Source organism: Schistocerca nitens, chromosome 10, assembly GCF_023898315.1.
Source record: "Schistocerca nitens isolate TAMUIC-IGC-003100 chromosome 10, iqSchNite1.1, whole genome shotgun sequence".
Lineage (NCBI taxonomy): Eukaryota > Metazoa > Arthropoda > Insecta > Orthoptera > Acrididae > Schistocerca > Schistocerca nitens.
This window is the reverse complement of record NC_064623.1, coordinates 127,090,541-127,110,735: the sequence shown is the minus strand read 5'-3', so window position 1 is coordinate 127,110,735 and position 20,195 is coordinate 127,090,541. Positions and strand designations below refer to the sequence as shown.

General features: G+C 40.5%; 1 protein-coding gene across 6 annotated transcripts in view; it reads left to right on the top strand.

Annotated features, from left to right (window-relative positions):
• The first annotated feature begins 933 nt into the window (after nt 1-933).
• LOC126210075 (spectrin beta chain) overlaps nt 934-20,195 on the top strand; it is a 483,285-nt gene continuing 464,023 nt past the window's right edge. For 3 of the 6 annotated variants that reach the window (XM_049939199.1, XM_049939197.1, XM_049939200.1), the window contains exon 1: nt 934-1,032. The gene's annotated coding sequence lies outside the window, so the exon portion shown is untranslated. The remainder of the gene's footprint in view (nt 1,033-20,195) is intronic. The other 3 variants (XM_049939201.1, XM_049939198.1, XM_049939202.1) reach the window with 2 other exon arrangements.

The window sequence follows — 20,195 nt, the reverse complement described above, 5'->3', positions numbered from 1 at the left end:
TATTTGTAACACATTCTTGCAGCTGTTGTGATAGTGAGAGTGACTTGACCCTGACACACAAGCAGAGCAAATTATATGAAAATTAACTTGTTGCTCTTATTTTATTGACAGACCCTAGCTTTCCTTGTTAAATCAAGCACATAATACATGGCGATTGAATACTGAAAACGATAACTACTGTGGGTTGGGGCTGAGGGCTCCCATATCAGTTAATTGGTGTTAACATGGAATAGTGGAGGCTCACTACCGTTTTATAAAGTACACACATCACAAGTTTATTTAAGTGCAAAAGATTAGTGTTTGCATAAAGTGTATGGGGAGGATATTGCTAATGCTCGTTTTTCTAGATATTTCAGTTGGGATACTGGTTGCTGTCATCATACAGAGCACTGAGGAAGTAAAGAAGTTCAAATTACAAGTTAACTTTCTCTCTATAAACAAGAGCAACCAATTACTTTCCTTCTACCATTTCTGCCTGTTCGAGTGACCCACTTTTGCGTGTTTCATCAAAAACGTGTCATCACGGGAATTTAATGTTAGTTTAGCCTATAGTCTTAATAGATCTCCTATGAGCGATGTTTCAAAGAAAAGGAATTTCCAATTCTTTAGCTGCCGTAGTGCCACGCCCACTTTCATTTTCTTGTTCATTCATCAGTCAGTAACCTAAAGGGGCCGGTGACATCATGGTAGTTTTGTAGCTATCCGCTTATAATCGGCATTGTGAATTACTGCGTCTATAACACATTCTACAATCTTTACTGGACAAATTAATAAGAGGAATCGTGAAACATTTCCTTCTACAGTTGGTAGTTTTTGAACTGTGCCTCGTAAAGTGCTTAAAAACCACGACTACTTTGCGCCGCGCAGCCATCTTTGTACTGTGCAGTTGAGCGGTCGTCCGACTAGGTGCAAAGCGAGTTCGTTGCAGTGTAGGTAATTTTCGGGCTGGTAGTGTGCTGTTGCAGGGGTGTGTGTGGCGTGTGTGTTAGTCCCTGTGTGTCTGCGACACCGAACGACCCGCCGATATACAAGGTAAGCTCGTATTGTGCCACTTATGAAGAAATTAAGTTGTTTTTCGGTGAATCGACCGAACTGTTTCTGTCACCCGCGCCTTCATAGTAGCCGTCTGCCGGAAATTTCTAGTTGTGAAGTGCTCATTCCGCTATGTAGACAACTCTCATTCGTTGAAAACGTTTGCAAGCTGTCTCCGCAGACTTCAGAGTAATGAAAGTGATCTTTATAACGTAAGTTTAATTTTGATAAACGCCATTTTTAAGAGTCTGCAGCACTTTAGGTTAAAGACGGTAAAGGTAATAAACAGTTACTGAACATTAGTTGTACATAACGAAATCTTTGAAGAATAGTTCCTGTCAAAGTATGCGGTCAAAATTATAAACCGCTTAGAATAATTTGTAGTAGTGCGGCTGGCTCTAAGTAGTACCTTATTTTCGAAGTACTGACTGATCGGCGAGTACCGAAGTATATTTCCTCGTACGCTAAATTAAATTGATAGTCATCCGGAAGACGAAGAGTGATACAGTTCGTTAAATAAAATTTAACTAGCGCTAAGAAATTAATGAAATGATTTCAATATTTGAAGAAGCAATAAAAATGGTCTTGCTATTATCAAGAGTATTTCTAATGCAACTAAGTCATTAGTGCACAGAATTTGTGGGCAGTAGTGGCACTGTAAAGTGCCAACGCATAGGCGAAGTAGGACGAATTGTGCATAAATGAAACATAAGGGGAATTGAGCCTATTATCGATTCACGTGTCCTCTCCAGACTAAACACTTTTGTATATTCATATATCAGTTTATATGGCTCATCTTTTTCCTAGTAATAATTTGACAAATCCATTGTCAATGTAAAATGATCCTTGGCTGAATAAAGTACTTACTAACCGGGTGCAAGTAGTATCAAAGGGAGTGCCAATAAGTTGCCATAATTTTGCCGGTATAGTTGTCTGTGGCAGGTAAAGTAATGGAAAAATGTTAGTATCTTCAGAGTGCTATAAAAGTCTTCTGGGAGAAGTACATGTACCGATATACTATACTGTGTGTAAAAAATAGAAATAGGAATTTTCTATCCCAGAGTTGTTATATATGTAGTCAACAAGTAATAAATCATTGGTTTATCTGACATACTGTAGTGACGCCATTTGTACTGCTTTGGAAGAGAGAAGGTAATCAAAGTGCATTTCTGTAAGCTTAACTGGCGGTTGTTAACGTCCTAGGTCTTAATATGAGAGAGAGCAATTTTTCGAACGAATTGTTGAAATTTGTGCTAAAAAATGTTGATATTGTGATTAACATGTTTGTCAACGTTAAATTTTCCAATGTATTGGCATTAAAATGACAACTAACTTTGGGTTTTCCAAATCTTTTCCTCGCGTAATATAAACAATAGGCACCTAAACTCCTGCATGTTTTTTGTTCAGTTTGGCATTTCAGCATTAGGAATGTATCGAAGATAGTGTTGAGTTTCCACTAAGAGAGGGATCTTTTCCAAGAAAGCCCGCATCATTATTGATGCCCTTTATACGCTTGTTAAACGTAGACATGTGTTTCAAGTGGCAGGTGTGGCAACACAGTAGTTCAGCTTCCTAGAATTCACTCCGGTAGGGTGGGATCAGATTTCGACAGTTATACGGCTTACTTACACAGGGTTACAGTCTTTCTACCATCAGTTGTTGGTCAATGAGCTAACACAACAACAAAAAATCTCCAGCAACTCAAACCTGTTTTTAACACACTTTTTGTATAAAACATGATACTTGGCGTACTTTGTAGCTACACAAAACAAACGTCAGCTGTCTATTTCGTGGTAAAGTTGAAGCTTCTAATGAGAAAATTAGTGGTAATTCAGATGCCGAAGTCCAAATATTGCGATAAATTATAAGGATGTGTAACAATGAAAACTTACTTTAGTATTGAAAAGGTACCGGTTTCCAATTTCCAGACGTTTGCCGCCAGCAAGTTTAACGACTTAATCACCAGAGCAGACATAACCCATCTACGCGGATTTTTGTGAAATTGCGACACACTGTTTTGGAAGTTAGTTACAAAAAGATGCAAATCAAATGAGTAGCAGAGTTTCTGTGGTAGCAAAGTGGTTCATATTGTCTTCTGTCACTTCTTTGGCAGAGGTTGAAAAGCGTTATTTATTACGAGCCAGTTTGCGGCTTATTGGGCCTTAGTCACGCAACAACCGACAGTAGCCTTATAATCCCAAAACTGGTGCCAGTAAACAAATACAACAGAGCAGAAACGCAGTTTGTTTTCGAGCCCTAAATATGATTCATATTCGTAACAAAAACTGGTACTTTATTTGGTGTATAAGTTTTGACACTACCAGGCAACAAACATCGAACACTGAATTTACTCCTCAGTGTAAAAGACTGACAATTTTTAAGAAGTTTAAAGTGTTTCTCCCAATAATGAGTCTGCCGTAATAACAACATTGCAGGCAACGGCCTTTCGTTGTGAGAGTGTAAGGCAACTAGAAATAGTCGGGCAGAGGGGGTGGCTATATGGGCAGACAATATCTACAAGACGGGAGTATTTAAGCTTATTAATTACGTAGATACAGACGTTTCGTGTACTCGTCCGGGTTTTTTGGACGGTCGTCCATTATTGTTTGCAAGAACAGTTGCTCTTTTTAATAAACAGAACTGTTAATGGAAACAGTCTTTTGCGACGGAGTTCTTGCAAAAAATTTCTCGGTTAACATATCGCATTAAATTCTGACAAAATCCCAGGCTTGCAGTTAAGTTTTTACAGACTAGACATACGGTCTTAGAGGAAATTTTCCTGAGGCTAAGTTATGAAAAAGATATGTGATTAAGGTTTTATAATAAGTCTTCACCTGAGGGAGATTATTATTTATCACCCTGAGGCGTAAAAGTCGGCAAGCACGTTTTTGCAGCTGTAAAGTGTTGATGGAACTATTCTGTTTCATTTGATGATAACAAAAATGACTATAATGTGAGATTTGTGGTAGAAAAGCATGTTAAGTACTTCGCTGTGATAATATAGACTGTTGCCATTGGGACAATTTAATGATTCTAATAATAATTCAGTTTAAAGCATGGTGAAAGGTAATTCAGCGCAATTTCGCAAGAAGGGGATGTCACTTCATAGGCTTATAATTATGAGGGTATGCTGAACGTTGTTAGTACCAAGTAGTATTTTCAGGTATTTATGATCCTGGATGTTGTAATGCGCAAAATAAGCTACACTCCGCTTACTAGAATAGTGTGTAGGCCACGGAGAAGTTCGGAGCGCCAATCCACAGTTAATCGAATCGTATATAGTATCCACGTTAGCACTTAATCGTATTTGCTTTTTTGGGACAGTTCCAGGCACTGAACGAAGAGGCTTAAGGCAATGATAAGACACTAGAAACGTGTTCAGAGAGTCAACGGTTGAGATACCTGGCCGGCCAGTCAGACTTCTGTGATTTCCATAAATCACTGATGGCGAGATAGTTCCTTCGAAAAAGCACGACAGATTTCCTTCTTATCCCGAACTTGGTCTCAGTCTCTAATGGCCTCGTCGTCGATGTGACGTTAAATCCTAATCTTCTTCCCCCTTAAAATTCTAGGTACCTGTCACAAGGATTCCTCGTTAAATGGCAAGTTCCTACCGTAGAAGTGTTGGATAAGCAGGTTGTTTTAAATAATCTGAAATATGTTCTCAGCTTATGGGGCTCTTAAGGGCATTGATGCCCTTAGAAGTGTGGGTTTAGGAATTTTGTTCTGTTGAGGCTCCCAGCCAATTGGTTTGTTCTTATTCTTTTGATTATGCATTTTTCTCTACATTTCTTTTCCTGGTGAAATTCTACATCCCGGTATTTACACATAAGGGGAGCCACCAGTGAAAAACTCAATTGGGAAGGATATTGGTTGCTGTACTGACCAATCGTTTAATTATTTTACTATCTTGTCTTTGGGTATATGTTAGTTGCCGTTTAGTTTACTCGCATTCTGTTTAGATGACCTAAACCTATGTCATCTGTGTTGTTCGCTTAGTAGCCACACATGGGATAAAGGCTGGGATTATTTTCTATCTTTGCTCTAGCTGTGACTATTGATCATCTGTCAACATAGCACTTCAGTACCGTAAATCTTATTCTAACCTATTTTGGCTCGAAGGGAAGGACTACTTTTGCACTCTCAATTCACTATTCTCGCAGTTGTTCACATGTTCGTAATTCCTAGGTCTTGGGCAAATTTTTTTAGCGGACAAGATTACATCGGGGGGGGGGGGGGGGGGGTTGTATGAAGTGGGTTGTGCTGAATTCGTAAATGGGCGCAGTTAGTCTTTCATTGGTCCGTTTTTTCTAGTCCTGTTCAGACCATATTTTCCGATTTCTGGTGTGATCTTTACCCCGAGTGGACGGGTATTAGTTACTGTATATACCGTTTGTTGTGGTGCAGTTTAGCCTTGCGAGGAAGGGAAGCGAACCATCATGAGAAGCACTTTCTATTAGTAAACCTCTTGTGTTCTAACCAGGCTTCGGCATGATGGCGGCGGTACTTTGTACTCCAGTACTGGGTGTCGGTGGAAATATTTTTTTTGCAGGTAGAGCTCGGAAATGAGTACACATGCTCCCGTCACTGCTGGAGATAACGTAAAGATAGCTTATCCACTGCTACAGAGCCGCGATAAAAGGCGTGGTCGGCCAACAGCGATGGATTAAGATAGTACACACACCTTAACTGTGAAAGCGCTTTCTACCTGTTTCTTGAGTGTCGGTTGTAAGATTATAATGATGGGACATGGAGCTGTCGACAAACTGAATAGTAGACACGCTGGTGGTATAACCCTTTGTAACCTAACCTGCAGCTGAGCACGCTCTTAATAAAGGATACAATTGGCTCTCACACAGAAAGCTTCATTATTACTTAAATCATGCTATTCTATCCTGTGCAAGCATCATCTCTAACTACAGCAAACACACATTCATTAGAACCTGCTTGCTGTATCCATATCGCGGTGCCCCTCTGCGATTTTTACTCTCAACATTCACACCCAATATTTAATTTAGGATTCCTTGACGTCACAGAACGTGTGCAATGAACCGATCCCTTCTTTTAGTTATTTTCCTTCATTTAGTTAAATTGTCACAATGTTCTCCCCAATTCTATTAGTATCTCCTAATTGGTTACGGTATCTGTCTAATCTTCAGCAATTTTCTATATCACTACATTTGAAAAGCTTGCATTTTCTTAACTATTTATCGTCCACGTGTCACTTCCGTACACAGCTACACTTTCCTGACAAATCCCTTCGGAAAAGACTTCTTAACAACTAAATTTATCTTTGATGTTAACAAATTCCTCGTCTTGAGAAAAGCGTTTCTTACCACAAGTTATTTTGTTGCCCAAGTAGCTCAACTCGTATGCTGCTTTTGTCTCGTTTACTAAACGTAACTCCCTCTGCACCGCCTGATTTAATTAGGTTACATTCCAGTATCCTTGTTTTGCTTTTGTTAATGTTCAACTTGCCCTCCTTATAAGACTATCCATTGCGTTCAGCTGCACTCCCAAGTCATTTGCTGTCTCTGAATTGCAGTGTCATCGGCAAGCCTGAAAATTTTTATTTCTTCCTTCCATAACCTTAATTCCTTTTCCAAATTTCTACTTGCTATCCTTCGCAGCTTGCTCAGTGTCCAGATTCGATAACATTGGGGATAGGCTACAAACTTGCCTCACTCTCTTCTGAACGACTGCTGTCCTTTCATGCACTTAGATTCTTAAACTTGCCGTCTTGTGTCTGTAGAAGTTGTAAATAACTTTTCACTCCTCGTGTTTTACTCCCGCTAACTTCAGAAGTTTAAAGAGTGTAATCCAGTCAACTTGTTAGAAACTTGAAAACGACAGACCACAGTGAGAAAAGTAGGCCCTTGTGGTTTCCATCGGCGGACGAACATATGACAACGAAATGCCAAGTGTGTGAAAGTAGTCAAAGATTAGCCTGACCGTTATCTTACGGCCAAAGACTACCTTCAGAGCTAATAGTAGCTGCATAAAAGGTGACAACGTTGTCGTCAGACCTAACAGCGGCTGTATGACGATCTTCACTACACTCGTATCCTTCCGTGACAACTTGCTCCATAGATAGAAATGGTGATATCGCCACTGGAACATAGCGATCCCCCTTTTGTTAGTAAAATAAACCGATTATCTCGATCGCAAAGTATTTTTATTAACAGGTGACCTATTTCAATGTCTTATGCGCCCGTAAGCTGCCATCAATCCATGTATTGTATCGAACACCCCAGTGCTTTACCAGGCATGGTCGTGTTGGAAGTGACAAGGCGTTGCCTTCCTGTGAACTTACTTACCCAGCCAGTCATAGGACGACCTACAATTTAACGTGGATTCCGAACTGCTGGAACTCGCTATTTTTCACACACTCTGCCAGATTTAAAATGCCTGGCTGCGAATAGTACGAGGGGCGTTCATTGCGTAATGCAACACATTTCATTTTCGATTGAGAAAGAGCGGGATTTGGTGTGGGACATAGTGGAATATTCTCGCTTCATAGTTTCATAAAGTTCTGATAGGTGGCGGCGCTATACGTCTGTAACGGAGGTGTTCCAGGTTTCTTTTGGCGGAAAACCAGGGCATCGCAGACATTAATACGTGCTTGCAGGATGTCTGCGAAGATCTGGCAGCGAACAAAAGCACGATGAGTCGTTGGGCGAGGCCTGTCATTGAAACAAGGTCGCGCAGACCTTTCCGATCTGCCGCATGACACCCGGCCGGACACAGCCGTGACTCCTACAATGTTGGAACGTGCGGACACTCTCAAAACGAGGGATCACAAACAAACTTCACTGCCCAGCTGGGCGTTTCTGTTGTTAGCGCTGACACATGTCTGCGCACTCGTGAGGAAGTCACGAAACTTCATTGTACTGTTCTTACTCATCTACCCTGCAGCCCGGATCTCGCAACTTCAGACTTCCACCCGTTTGGGCCCGTGAAGGATGCGCTCCGCGGGAAGCATTGCATTGATGATGAGGGAGGTTATTGATGCAGCAAGACTTTGGTTCCGACGTCGACCACATGCGAGGTACCGTGCGGGCATACAGACCCTCGCAGTAAAGTGGCGTAAGGCTGTCGCATTGAACGGTGGTTATGTCGAAAAATGATTTTGTAGCCAAAAGAATTATGAATAATATTGTGTACTGGAATCCTGAATAAAACCAACCTGATCTGAGAAAACGTGTTTCATTACTTATTGAACGCCCCGTACCTAACTGGAACTTCAGTTTCATAAGCAGCAGGCTCAGAGGTATTCGTAATCATGCATTTTATACCCGAGTGAAGCCGTTCATCTGGAACTGCGATTGAAGGAGAAAATTTTAAATTTACCTCTAGTTCATAGATGTGTGTGCGCACGCGCGCCCGCAGTAACGGATGTTCTATTCCCTCTAGAGCAGTTATTCCTACCTGGGTGTAATTACCCCGTGAGGGGTAAACTAAAATTTTATAATGGGTAAAAAAAATGAATTGTTTCGGTCACGAAACTAAATTATTTTTAGAAGATCGTTATTATTTATTTACATTTTTTAGACTAATAGAGAATCTCACAAAGCAAATTATGACCTATGACAGTTATTTTTCATGTTCTTCCAGAATTGTTTCACCATCCAGCTATGTGTAGCACGACGTTCGTTTGAGCACTTTCTTCTAAGTAACTTGGGCTTGTCTTCTGATGAAATTTCTCAGCTATAGACCTTATGTCTGAAATTTCTATCTTCGATGTATGTCTGATTCTGGCATTTTTGTAGATCAATTTGGACCTGTTTTATCCAGACTGTCGTTCCCAGTTTCTGTAAGTACGCCAAAATTTTGTTAGTCGGTTGTCATCTAATCTCGTGATGTGCCCATAGTATTTCAGTCGCCGTTTGCGGAAATCGGTTTCGATGTTGGGATAATTTTCTGTTACTGTGTGTGATTGTAGACGGTATCCTTCGTCTGTGAGTTCTGGGCCAAGGATTTTTCGGGTGATTTTTTTTTCAGCCTTTTTGATATTTTCAAGGTTTCCCTTGTAATTAAGTTTGAGTCTCGGTGCCGTAGAATGTTTAAAAGTTTGAAATGATAATTAAATGGACACCCTAGCTGCAAACAGGCGTTGATATTCGTCATTGGGGACATGTTGAAAATGTGTGCCCCGACCGGAACTCGAACCCGGGATCTCCTGCTTACATGGCAGACGCTCTGTTCATCAGAGTCACAGAGGATAGTGCACATGCAGGGACTTAGCCCTTGCACGCTCCCCGTGAGACCCACATTACCAACATGTCCACACGACTACATTCGTAGGATGTTTGCCCATCATACTCATTACTAGTGGCAGATTAATCTACCAAGTCCCCTACGAGTTCGGGCATAGCGTGTGCGTTCGCGCAAGGTGGTCAGTGGCCAGGAAGCCATATTTTGACTATATATGATCCTTTTCTTGTCGTAACCTGATGGGTCTCCAGATATTTAGATTTTTCAGTTCTTGTTCCCGTTCTTTGATTATTACAATTTCTTAAAACTAATACTGATTATGTAAGTTATGTTTTCAGATACTAGCATTAAAGCGTGACTATATAGTGGAGGATTCAACGTGTGAAGCCAATGTATGAACATTATCTTCCTCAGATAATCCACCAACTGCACATACACACATGCTTAAATATGTCACGAAAATGCCTTTCCCGAGTTCTAAGTAGTTCCCGCAGTAAACCACAAATTGGTTCATAATTCACAACAATAAACGAACTAATTAGGACCACAACGCAACATTTATGTAATGGTTACTACAGTGCTGTAGGGCCTAATTACTACTACTACTACTACTACTACTACTGATAATAATAATAATAATAATAATAATAATTTTATCGACATAAAAAACCTACATTATGGACAGGTAGACAATTTAAGAAAATTCTTTCTAGAACGAGCAGAAACTAGCAAAATACACAAAGCAATCACTCATATAAATACATCGGCTACACCACTGCAATTTCATAACCACTTCTACAACCCTTTAGATCACAACATCAACAGATACAAAGAAAGTAAATTGGAAAAAGAAAACACTACATGGCAAGCACCCGTATCATCTAACACAGCCACACATCGATCAAGACGCATCCAACGCATTGCTAAGAAAAGGCAATATATACAGTGAGACGGAAGGATTCATGATTGCAATACAGGATCAAGCAATAAACACCAGATATTACAGCAAGCATATTATTAAAGATCCCAATACAACAACAGATAAACGCAGACTTTGCAAACAACAAATAGAAACAGATCACATCACAAGCGGGTGTACAATACTAGCAAATACAGAATACCCCAGAAGACATGACAATGTAGCAAAAATAATACATCAACAGCTTGCCTTACAACATAAACTTATAAAACAACACGTTCCCACATACAAGTATGCACCACAAAATGTACTGGAGAATGATGAATACAAATTATACTGGAACAGAACCATTATAACAGATAAAACACCACCACATAACAAACCTGACATCATACTCACCAATAAAAAGAAGAAATTAACACAGCTAATCGAAATATCCATACCCAATACAACAAATACACAAAAGAAAACAGGAGAAAAAATTGAAAAATACATCCAACTGGCTGAGGAAGTCAAGGACATGTGGCATCAGGATAAAGTTGACATTATACCAATTATACTATCAACTACAGGAGTCATACCACACAATATCCACCAGTACATCAACGCATTACAGCTACATCCAAACTTATATATACAACTACAGAAATCCGTAATTATTGATACATGTTCAATTACCCGAAAGTTCCTAAATGCAATATAACATATACCGTACAGTTAAAAGGAAGTCACGCTTGATCAAGGTTCGCGTCACTTTCATTTTTGACCAGACATATCATCTGAGAAAAGAAAGAATAATAATAATAATAATAATAATAATAATAATAATAATAATAATAATAATAATGGCGGTGGTCATACACAAAGTACTGGCAGGCTCACAACTTCAGTGTCTATCATTTCAGAAGTATTATTGTCTAAGCAATAGACCTTAAATGCCGATTTATAGGCTTTTAATTCGAAAATTACCCTAAAATGCTGCTTTTGCTGCTCAATTATCACATAATTTTCCCTAATAAGGCCTGCACTATAGGTTCAGTCAGTGACATTATAAACTTAAAATAGGACTGTGGGTGCGGCCAACACGCGTCTTTGATGCTAGCCATTGGAACCACTGTCTGTACTCAGACATCACTGTTCAACCAAACATTGCGCACTTGATAAAGACGAGTAGCTCGCTGACCACAGTACGACGTACACACGTAATCGAAGTACTACGGCTACAGCTGGACTGCCACAACATACGCAGGTGTAACTGTATCAAAGCTGTCTGCATCCATACGAGTTGCGCCTCTCACATTTCTGTGTGTTTAGGTGACGCCGCCACCGTAGCAGTTGGAACCTCAGGCATGACATCACGCGCGCAAAACTCGAAATAGCAAAGACAGCGGCCGCGATCGATGCTGGCTGCAGTTACTTTTTGCGGAAAGGTCAAGGAGAACGGTGGCGCCAGCCGTGGATTAGCAGCAAACCGCCTGTGAGTCATCTCCGTCCCATACACGGCAGGCGTATGGGAAACTGCGGTCCCAAAACTGAACTACTATTGGAGAAAGCGGGAGTTGACTTTCCCCTCAAACTAATGTAACGCTCATCTTGTGCTCATTTTCGACTGTAATGCTGAATCGTCTTTAATACCAACAAGTCTTGGGTGCTATATGTGCATTAAAAAAAAGTGAAGCATTCAGCATCATCAAAAATAGGGTTTTTCAAAAAGAATGATTTGATTTCACAACTTCATATTAATTGATTGACGTACGTATTGATTCGCCAATGACAAAAGGAGATGGATTGCAAAATACTCACAAAATCATAGTTTTACTTCGCTATTGATGAAAGGAAAAATATAAAAATGCAGTAAATGAAAGAGGCAAAAAGGAATACAAACGTCTCAAAAATGAGATCGACAGGAGGTGCAAAATGGCTAAGCAGGGATGGCTAGAGGACAAATGCAAGGACGTAGAGGCTTATCTCACTAGGGGTAAGATAGATACTACCTACAGGGAAATTAGAGAGACCTTTGGAGAAAAGAGAGCCACTTGGATGAATATCAAGAGCTCAGATGGAAACCCAGTTCTAAGCAAAGAAGGGAAAGCAGAAGGTGGAAGGAGTATATAGAGGGTCTATACATGGGCGATGTAATTAAAGACAATATTATTGAAATGGAAGATGATGAAGATGATACTGCGTGAAGAGTTTGACAGAGCACTGAAAGACCTGAGTCGAAACAAGGCCCTGGGAGTATACAACATTCCATTAGAACTACTGACAGCCTTGGGAGAGCCAGTCCTGACAAAACTCTACCATCTGGTGAGCAAGATTTATGAGACAGGCGAAATACCCTCAGACTTCAAGAAGAATATAATAATTCCAATACCAAAGAAAGCAGGTGCTGACAGGTGTGAAAATTACCGAACTATCAGTTTAATAAGTCACAGCTGCAAAATACTAACGCGAATTATTTACACATGAACGGAAAAACTGGTAGAAACCGACCTCGGGGAAGATCAGTTTGGATTCCGTAGAAATGTTTGAGCACGTGAGGCAATACTGACCTTACGACTTATCTTAAAAGATAGATTAAGTAAAGGCAAATCTACGTTTCTAGCATTTGTAGACTTAGAGAAAGCTTTTGACAATGTAGACTGGAATACTCTCTTTCAAATTCTAAAGGTGGCAGGGGTAAAATACAGAGAGCGAAAGGCTATTTACAATTTGTACAGAAACCAGATGGCAGTTATAAGAGTCGAGGGGCATGAAAGGGATGCAGTGGTTGGGAAGGGAGTGAGACAGGGATGTAGCCTCTCCTCGATGTTATTCAATCTGTATATTGAGCAAGCAGTGAAGGAAACAAAAGAAAAATTCGGAGTAGGTATTAAAATCCATGGAGAAGAAATAAAAACTTTGAGGTTCGCCGATGACATTGTAATTCTATCGGACAGCAAAGGACTTGGAAGAGCAGTTGAACGGAATGGACAGTGTCTTGAAAGGAGGATATAACATGAACGTCAACAAAAGCAAAACGAGGATAATGGAATGTAGTCGAATTAAGTCGGGTGATGCTGAGAGAATTAGATTAGAAAATGACACTTAAAGTAGTAAAGGAGTTTTGCTATTTGGGGAGCAAAATAACTGATGATGGTCGAAGTAGAGAGGATATAAAATGTAGACTGGGAATTGCAAGGAAAGTGTTTCTGAAAAAGAGAAATTTGTTAACATCGAGTATAGATTTGTCAGGAAGTCGTGTCTGAAAGTATTTGTATGGAGTGTAGCCATGTATGGAAGTGAAACGGACGATAAATAGTGCTACAGAATAATGCTGAAGATTAGATGGGTAGATCACATAACTAATGAGGAGGTATTGAATAGAATTGGGGAGAAGAGGAGTTTGTGGCACAACTTGACTAGAAGAAGGGACCGGTTGGTAGGACATGTCCTGAGGCATCAAGGGATCACAAATTTAGCATTGGAGGGCAGCGTGGAGGGTAAAAATCGTAGAGGGAGACCAAGAGATGAATACTCTAAGCAGATTCAGAAGGATGTAGGTTGCAGTAGGTACTGGGAGACGATGAAGCTTCCACAGGATAGAGTAGCATGGAGAGCTGCATCAAACCAGTCTCAGGACTGAAGACAACAACATAAATACAAATGCTCTACATGTCCATTAGCAGGTGCGCGGAGATCCTCTAGACGATGGTTAAATTGGTCATATACTTTAAACAGTGTACCTGCTTTTACAGAAGTTATGGCAGCTGTTGTTCTGTTTTTCACTGGTTTCGTCTCACGAGGCAAAGGGGAGATAAACACTTTCTTTAAAATATCCCCAAAAGAAAAAAACCGCGTGGGGTCATTTCTGGCGATCTTGGAGGTCAAGAAAGCAGGACGGATGTCTTAGGGTCCCGTGCGTCTTAAAAAGCGTCGAGCTAGCTTTAAATGCTGCAGAATTGGATTTTTCTACAAGTCATGACTCCGGTGACTTCATTTTTTCCAACAGGATGGAGCTCCACCGCAGCGTACGTCAGTTTCTCAATGACACCGAGCCTCAGCGTTGGACAGGGAACACTGGACCCTGATACACTGTGCTGCTTTCTTGGCTTCCAAGATCGCCAGACGTTACCCCATGCGATATTTTCTTCTGGGGACATTTGAAGGAAAGTGTGTTCATCTCCCCCTTACATCGGGGCATAGGAGCAGTGAAGAACAAAAGAGCCTCTTTAACTTCTGTAAAAGCAGATACATTGTGTAACGTTTAAGACCAATTTATCTATCGTCTAGATGTTATCCGTGCTGCTTCTACTGATAGTGGACGTGTAAAGCATTTTTAATAGCATAGTAAAACTAAGATTTTCTGAGTATTTTGCAATCCATCCATTGTTTCTAAAGTGTTATCAATAAATATGAAGGTTTGAAATCAGGTAATTCTCTTTGAAACACCCTGCACTATTCGACCAGTAAACCTCTTGAGCCATTAAAGAGTTGAACTCAATGCATAAAACAGCTACAATCGTCTGATTACTTTACAAATGAGGCTGTGTTAAACATTTGTCTTAAAGCATGTGAGCAAGATAAAGTAAAGGAAGAGTTTGAAATTATGCTTAAAACCGTTGGCAATCGCTAAGTTATCGGCGGATTATAAAACTAGTGGAAAAATGCTCCTGTTGGAGCACAAAAGTGGCGAATATGCTCGTATTTAAAAGACTCTCACTGAAAAAATGGGGTACGAACTGCCTCATTCTGCCTTCCTCAGCAAGATTTCCCAAAAATTTTGCCATCCGAACATGTTGCACTCTTTCTTGATATGCAACTCGTCTGTCGCTCTGGCGCTCTCTCCGCTAACTGCAACTTGCTCCGTAAGGAGCATTTTTCCACTTGGTTCTCTTCTTTTCACTGTTACGTCAGGGCGTCACATTCACATGAAACGAAGTTTATCGTCCAGTGAAATTTTCATCGTGTACATTTGTGAAACTGAAGTAACAAAAAACTAATTCCACACAGCAGACGTGATTTTTACATGCACAAAATTTTTGCATACGTCTCAGTACTACAGCATAGGGTTCCCAGAATCCTTGTGATAATAGACACTTTACAGCATTTTTTCCGTGCTACATCACATTTTAAACTAAGTTTTCACCCTCACACCGGATTTTACATGCGTATTTTGTGTAAAAGTAGGGTAACCATGAACCAATGTATCTCGGAAAAGGATAAAAATACTAACAAAATTTTGAAGGTATTTAGAGTTCTCGATGTTTAGAATATATCGAAAAAATTACAGCCACTTGCAATTCATACCAAAAATGGAATCAGAGGCTCTGTTTTGGTACACAAAAGCCGTGATTTTGGGGCGTTTCTCGTTAGCGGATAAAGATTTTTGAGAACTTGAAAATGTCACTTCTAGATAAATAATACGTAGAGAATGTACCGTTAAAATTGGAGCATTCAGCTGCGCTTGCTCATTTAGATTCCTGTTGCTGACGGCAAAAAAGATGAAAAATGCTTTTTCGTGTTTTCTACGGAAACGCGCGTAAATGGTCTTGCGTTAGCAATATCTGTTGCAAATAGTGTTCGTTATGAAGTAGACTTCAAGAAGAATTTAATAATTCCAATACCAAAGAAATCAGGTGTTGACAGATGTGAAAATTACCGAACTATCAGTTTAATAAGTCACAGCTGCAAAATACTAACGCGAATTCTTTACAGACGAATGGAAAAACTGGGAGAAGCAGACCTCGGGGAAGATCAGTTTGGATTCCGTAGAAATGTTGGAACACGCGAGGCAATACTAACCTTACGACTTATCTTAGAAGAAAGATTAAGAAAAGGCAAACCTACGTTTCTAGCATTTGTAGACTTAGAGAAAGCTTTTGACAATGTTAACTGGAATACTCTCTTTGAAATTCTGAAGGTGGCAGGGGTAAAATACAGGGAGCGAAAGGCTATTTACAATTTGTACAGAAACCAGATGGCAGTTATAAGAGTTGAGGGGCATGAAAGGGAAGCAGTGGTTGGGAAAGGAGTGAGACTGGGTCGTAGCCTCTCCCCGATGTTATTCAATCTGTATATTGAGCAAGCAGTAAAGGAAACAAAAGAATAATTCGGAGTAGGTATTAAAATTCATGGAGAAGAAGTAAAAACTTTGAGGTTCGCCGATGACATTGCGATTCTGTCAGAGACAGCAAAGGACTTGGAAGAGCAGTTGAACGGAATGGACAGTGTCTTGAAAGGAGGATATAAGATGAACATCAACAAAAGCAAAACGAGGATAATGGAATGTAGTCAAATTAAATCGGGTGATGCTGAGGGGATTAGATTAGGAAATGAGACACTTAAAGTAGTAAAGGAGGTTTGCTATTTAGGGAGTAAAATAACTGATGATGGTCGAAGTAGAGAGGATATAAAATGTAGACTGGCAATGGCAAGGAAATCGTTTCTGAAGAAGAGAAATTTGTTAACATCGAGTATAGATTTAAGTGTCAGGAAGTCGTTTCTGAAAGTATTTGTATGGAGTGTAGCCATGTATGGAAGTGAAACATGGACGATAACCAGTCTGGACAAGAAGAGAATAGAAGCTTTCGAAATGTGGTGCTACAGAAGAATGCTGAAGATAAGGTGGGTAGATCACGTAACTAATGAGGAGGTATTGAATAGGATTGGGGAGAAGAGAAGTTTGTGGCACAACTTGACTAGAAGAAGGGATCGGTTGGTAGGACATGTTTTGAGGCATCAAGGGATCACAAATTTAGCATTGGAGGGCAGCGTGGAGGGTAAAAATCGTAGAGGGAGACCAAGAGATCAATACACTAAGCAGATTCAGAAGGATGTAGGTTGCAGTAGGTACTGGGAGATGAAGAAGCTTGCACAGGATAGGGTAGCATGGAGAGCTGCATCAAACCAGTCTCAGGACTGAAGACCACAACAACAACATGAAGTAGTAGTAAATTAAAACATCACCCCAGATGCTGAAGTTTAACTGCATGAGCAACGAAAACGTAGTAAGCGATAAAGATTTTCCTTTGATCATTTTGTGGCGGTTGTCAGCGAGAAAAAGTTCCCTAAAGATTTGAAATTATGTGTAAAGTTTTCTGGAAATCTGAGTGGTCTCGTTCTCAAATACTAGATTAATATAGTTTAGCTATTTGCGCGCCTTGAGTTATGCAGCACTAGGACAAACGCACAGTTCCTGATAATACTTGTGTTATTGTGTTGAACTTTTAACGTACTATACCTCTTAATGAGTAGATTACGGTAGCATTTTAAATTTGGCCAATAATAACTCGAAATGTAAAAAATCAATTTTTTTCACTCCCTGAAAGCCGCCCGATAGGCAACCTGCAGCCGATATTGGTTTCTGGGATAGCGATTTAGTAATATAGATTCTCTCGAAGGAATTGTGAAAGTTTATATAGGTTCCGCGTAAAGGGAGGGGGGAAGTGGCAAGAGTACTTTCGCTTCGGGATTATGGACACAAGCTTTGTATTCATTGCGGGATTCTCAGTAATTTCCAGCATTCATTGACAAAGCGACTGCGGTCCCTCGCGTTAGGATCTTTTTTAGGGCCTTTTTTTTTACGCTGGTACATAGTTACGTGAGGTACGCCATCACGTTCCACAGTCGGCGTCGATACACCACCAAATCGGGCAGCTTCATTCACTGCTCGTTGAAGCAGAATAGCACCTTTCTGCAATCCTCTCACGGCTTCATGTGTTCCCATTCAACCGACTGGCAAATACACAACACAGCACTTTGCCTGCATCATGTGCGAGTAGCCTTAAAGAACATCCGACTTCCCTGTCTTACTTCGGATATTACCTGTACATCTGTCGACTTGGTTCCGTTAAGAACGACGTGTTGAGTTCTATCTGCAAGAAAGTCTTGGATCCAATCGCAGGTCTGCTCCGATTCTCCGTATGCTCGTATTCTTTTCATTAAACGCAATGTGGGACGGTGTCAAATGTGGGAACGTGTGGTGAAAAGACAAAAATGGGATTCGGTTGTGATAATTTCGTGTGTCTCAGTGGGCTCGTGCAAGTCTTTTAATTTTACGCCACTTCGGCAGCTTGGGTGTCCTGAAGTTATGTCAGTAATACTATTGAGGGGAAGCGGACTTACAGTTCAACGTGGAGCCGAACCACACGTCGTTGCTGGCGAATCTTCACATCGTCGAGAGGTGAAGATCAAGTTAAAGCCAGCCTGGAAAAAAAGTCGTGTTCCGATCGGAAATCGTAACCGCGCCCTCGCGGTTTCCAGAAACGCGCTTTACCGCTGGATAGCCAAGTGCGGCGAAAGTCCAGTAATTAACTTTGTCTAAACGCAAACTGCATTGATTTTAGCAAGTGCGGAAGAATGGTTCCAAATATTAACAGTGTAATTGTGTGTTCAGTGGTGGTAGACGATGGAGGTGTTATTAGTATATTGTTCGTAAGGGCACATTACTTGCCTTCAATCAGCCGGATGATTGACTGCTTTCTTCGCGTCTTATCAATAGTTAATCATTTCTTATTGACTCAGGTACTTCCCATTTATCTTTGATGCTTCTTGGGCAGCAAAAGCAGCAACTTCTTTTGACCTGCAAATGTAATGTGGTCAAATCTGTCGAAGGCATTCAACGCGATATGCCAGTATTAAGAGATACGACCGATGTGTGTGTGTGGGAGCGAGAGTTGAGGGAAGAAACGGCTAGACAACGACGAGCTATCCAGTGGCTCGTGTGGGAGATGTGTTGATGTCCAGCAGATGCCACGGTCACTGTGACGTACCATCGTGATATTGCCGCTGTAGTTGCAAATCGTATGCAAATTAGCCATGACTCTGCGTGTGACATTGTTCCTATCCAACGGACACTGTATTCGTTACGGTCGACAGCTACAGCTGGTTTACAAGGCTGCCTGGCGGAGCTGGGTCGATCGCCAGCGGGTCAGACATTCCAGTGTAGACTATAAAATATGGACCCTTCCTCAACCTGAAGGTGGGGATGGTGGTTGTTGCCGAAACAACTGGTTTTCGGATTTATCGGTTTTTTCAACGTCAGTTGAACCTGACAATGAAACGTTAAAAACGTCCGACCTGACTGGTTTCTGAAATAAGATATCCTATTTTGTATTCCTCTTATTTCCTGTAAAAAACGTAAAAATCAAAGAGTGAAAAAATTTGACTCCTTCAGTTCTAAGACATAAAATCAAAATAAATTATTAAAGTAAATAGGAAAAGCCAAGAAAACTTGGTCCGTCCAAGGTTCGCTGCTTTTCACGGAAAGGGACTAGTGGTTGAATACTACAAAAAAATCACTTGTATTCTCTTGTTGATTCTAATTTTTTGAAACTCTGCTCAAAAATAATGTAATCAAGAATCATACCACCATTTGGGCATTAGGTGTAGTGAGTGCTGAAATCTGAGGTTGAAGAGCCCTATTGTTCATGTTAATTTGTCCATTTTAAAGAAGCAGATAAAGGCATATTACGTATAGGCAATAGCTTAGCTATTTTCAGTGTTCATCGTAAACCGTGCATGAGCTGTTAAGTTTCCTGCTTATATGATGTCGCAAGTTTGTCGCGGTTCCTCCTGTTCTTAATCTTTCAAGAGAATGGAGCATTGTGCTTCCTTGTTACCGCACTTCGTAAAACACTTCCAGACGAGGGATAGCACCATTCTGTAAAGTACAACTAATGTCCGGCGATGACAGCGTGAAACTGCCATATAGACGAGATGGGGCGAGTCTCGCACATTGCTTGTACACGCATACCATTCAGTGCGCCACGTCACATTGGAATAGCTTTATCATTGCCTAAGCAGTACTGTACTAATTCCTATACCACGCGTTTGTTGCTAGTTTCTGTCGACATTTGATCTCGTTTTACATTTTCGGTAATAATGCAATATTTCAAAGCAATATGAATTTTTGCGAATAATCATTTTTTAAAAGTTAATTTAAAAACCAAAAATTGTGGCGTTGCTGCTATGGTTAATATTTCGTTTTTACCCAGTTATTAGTAAAAAATAAACACCTGTTATAACGTACACCAAACAAATTGCGAAA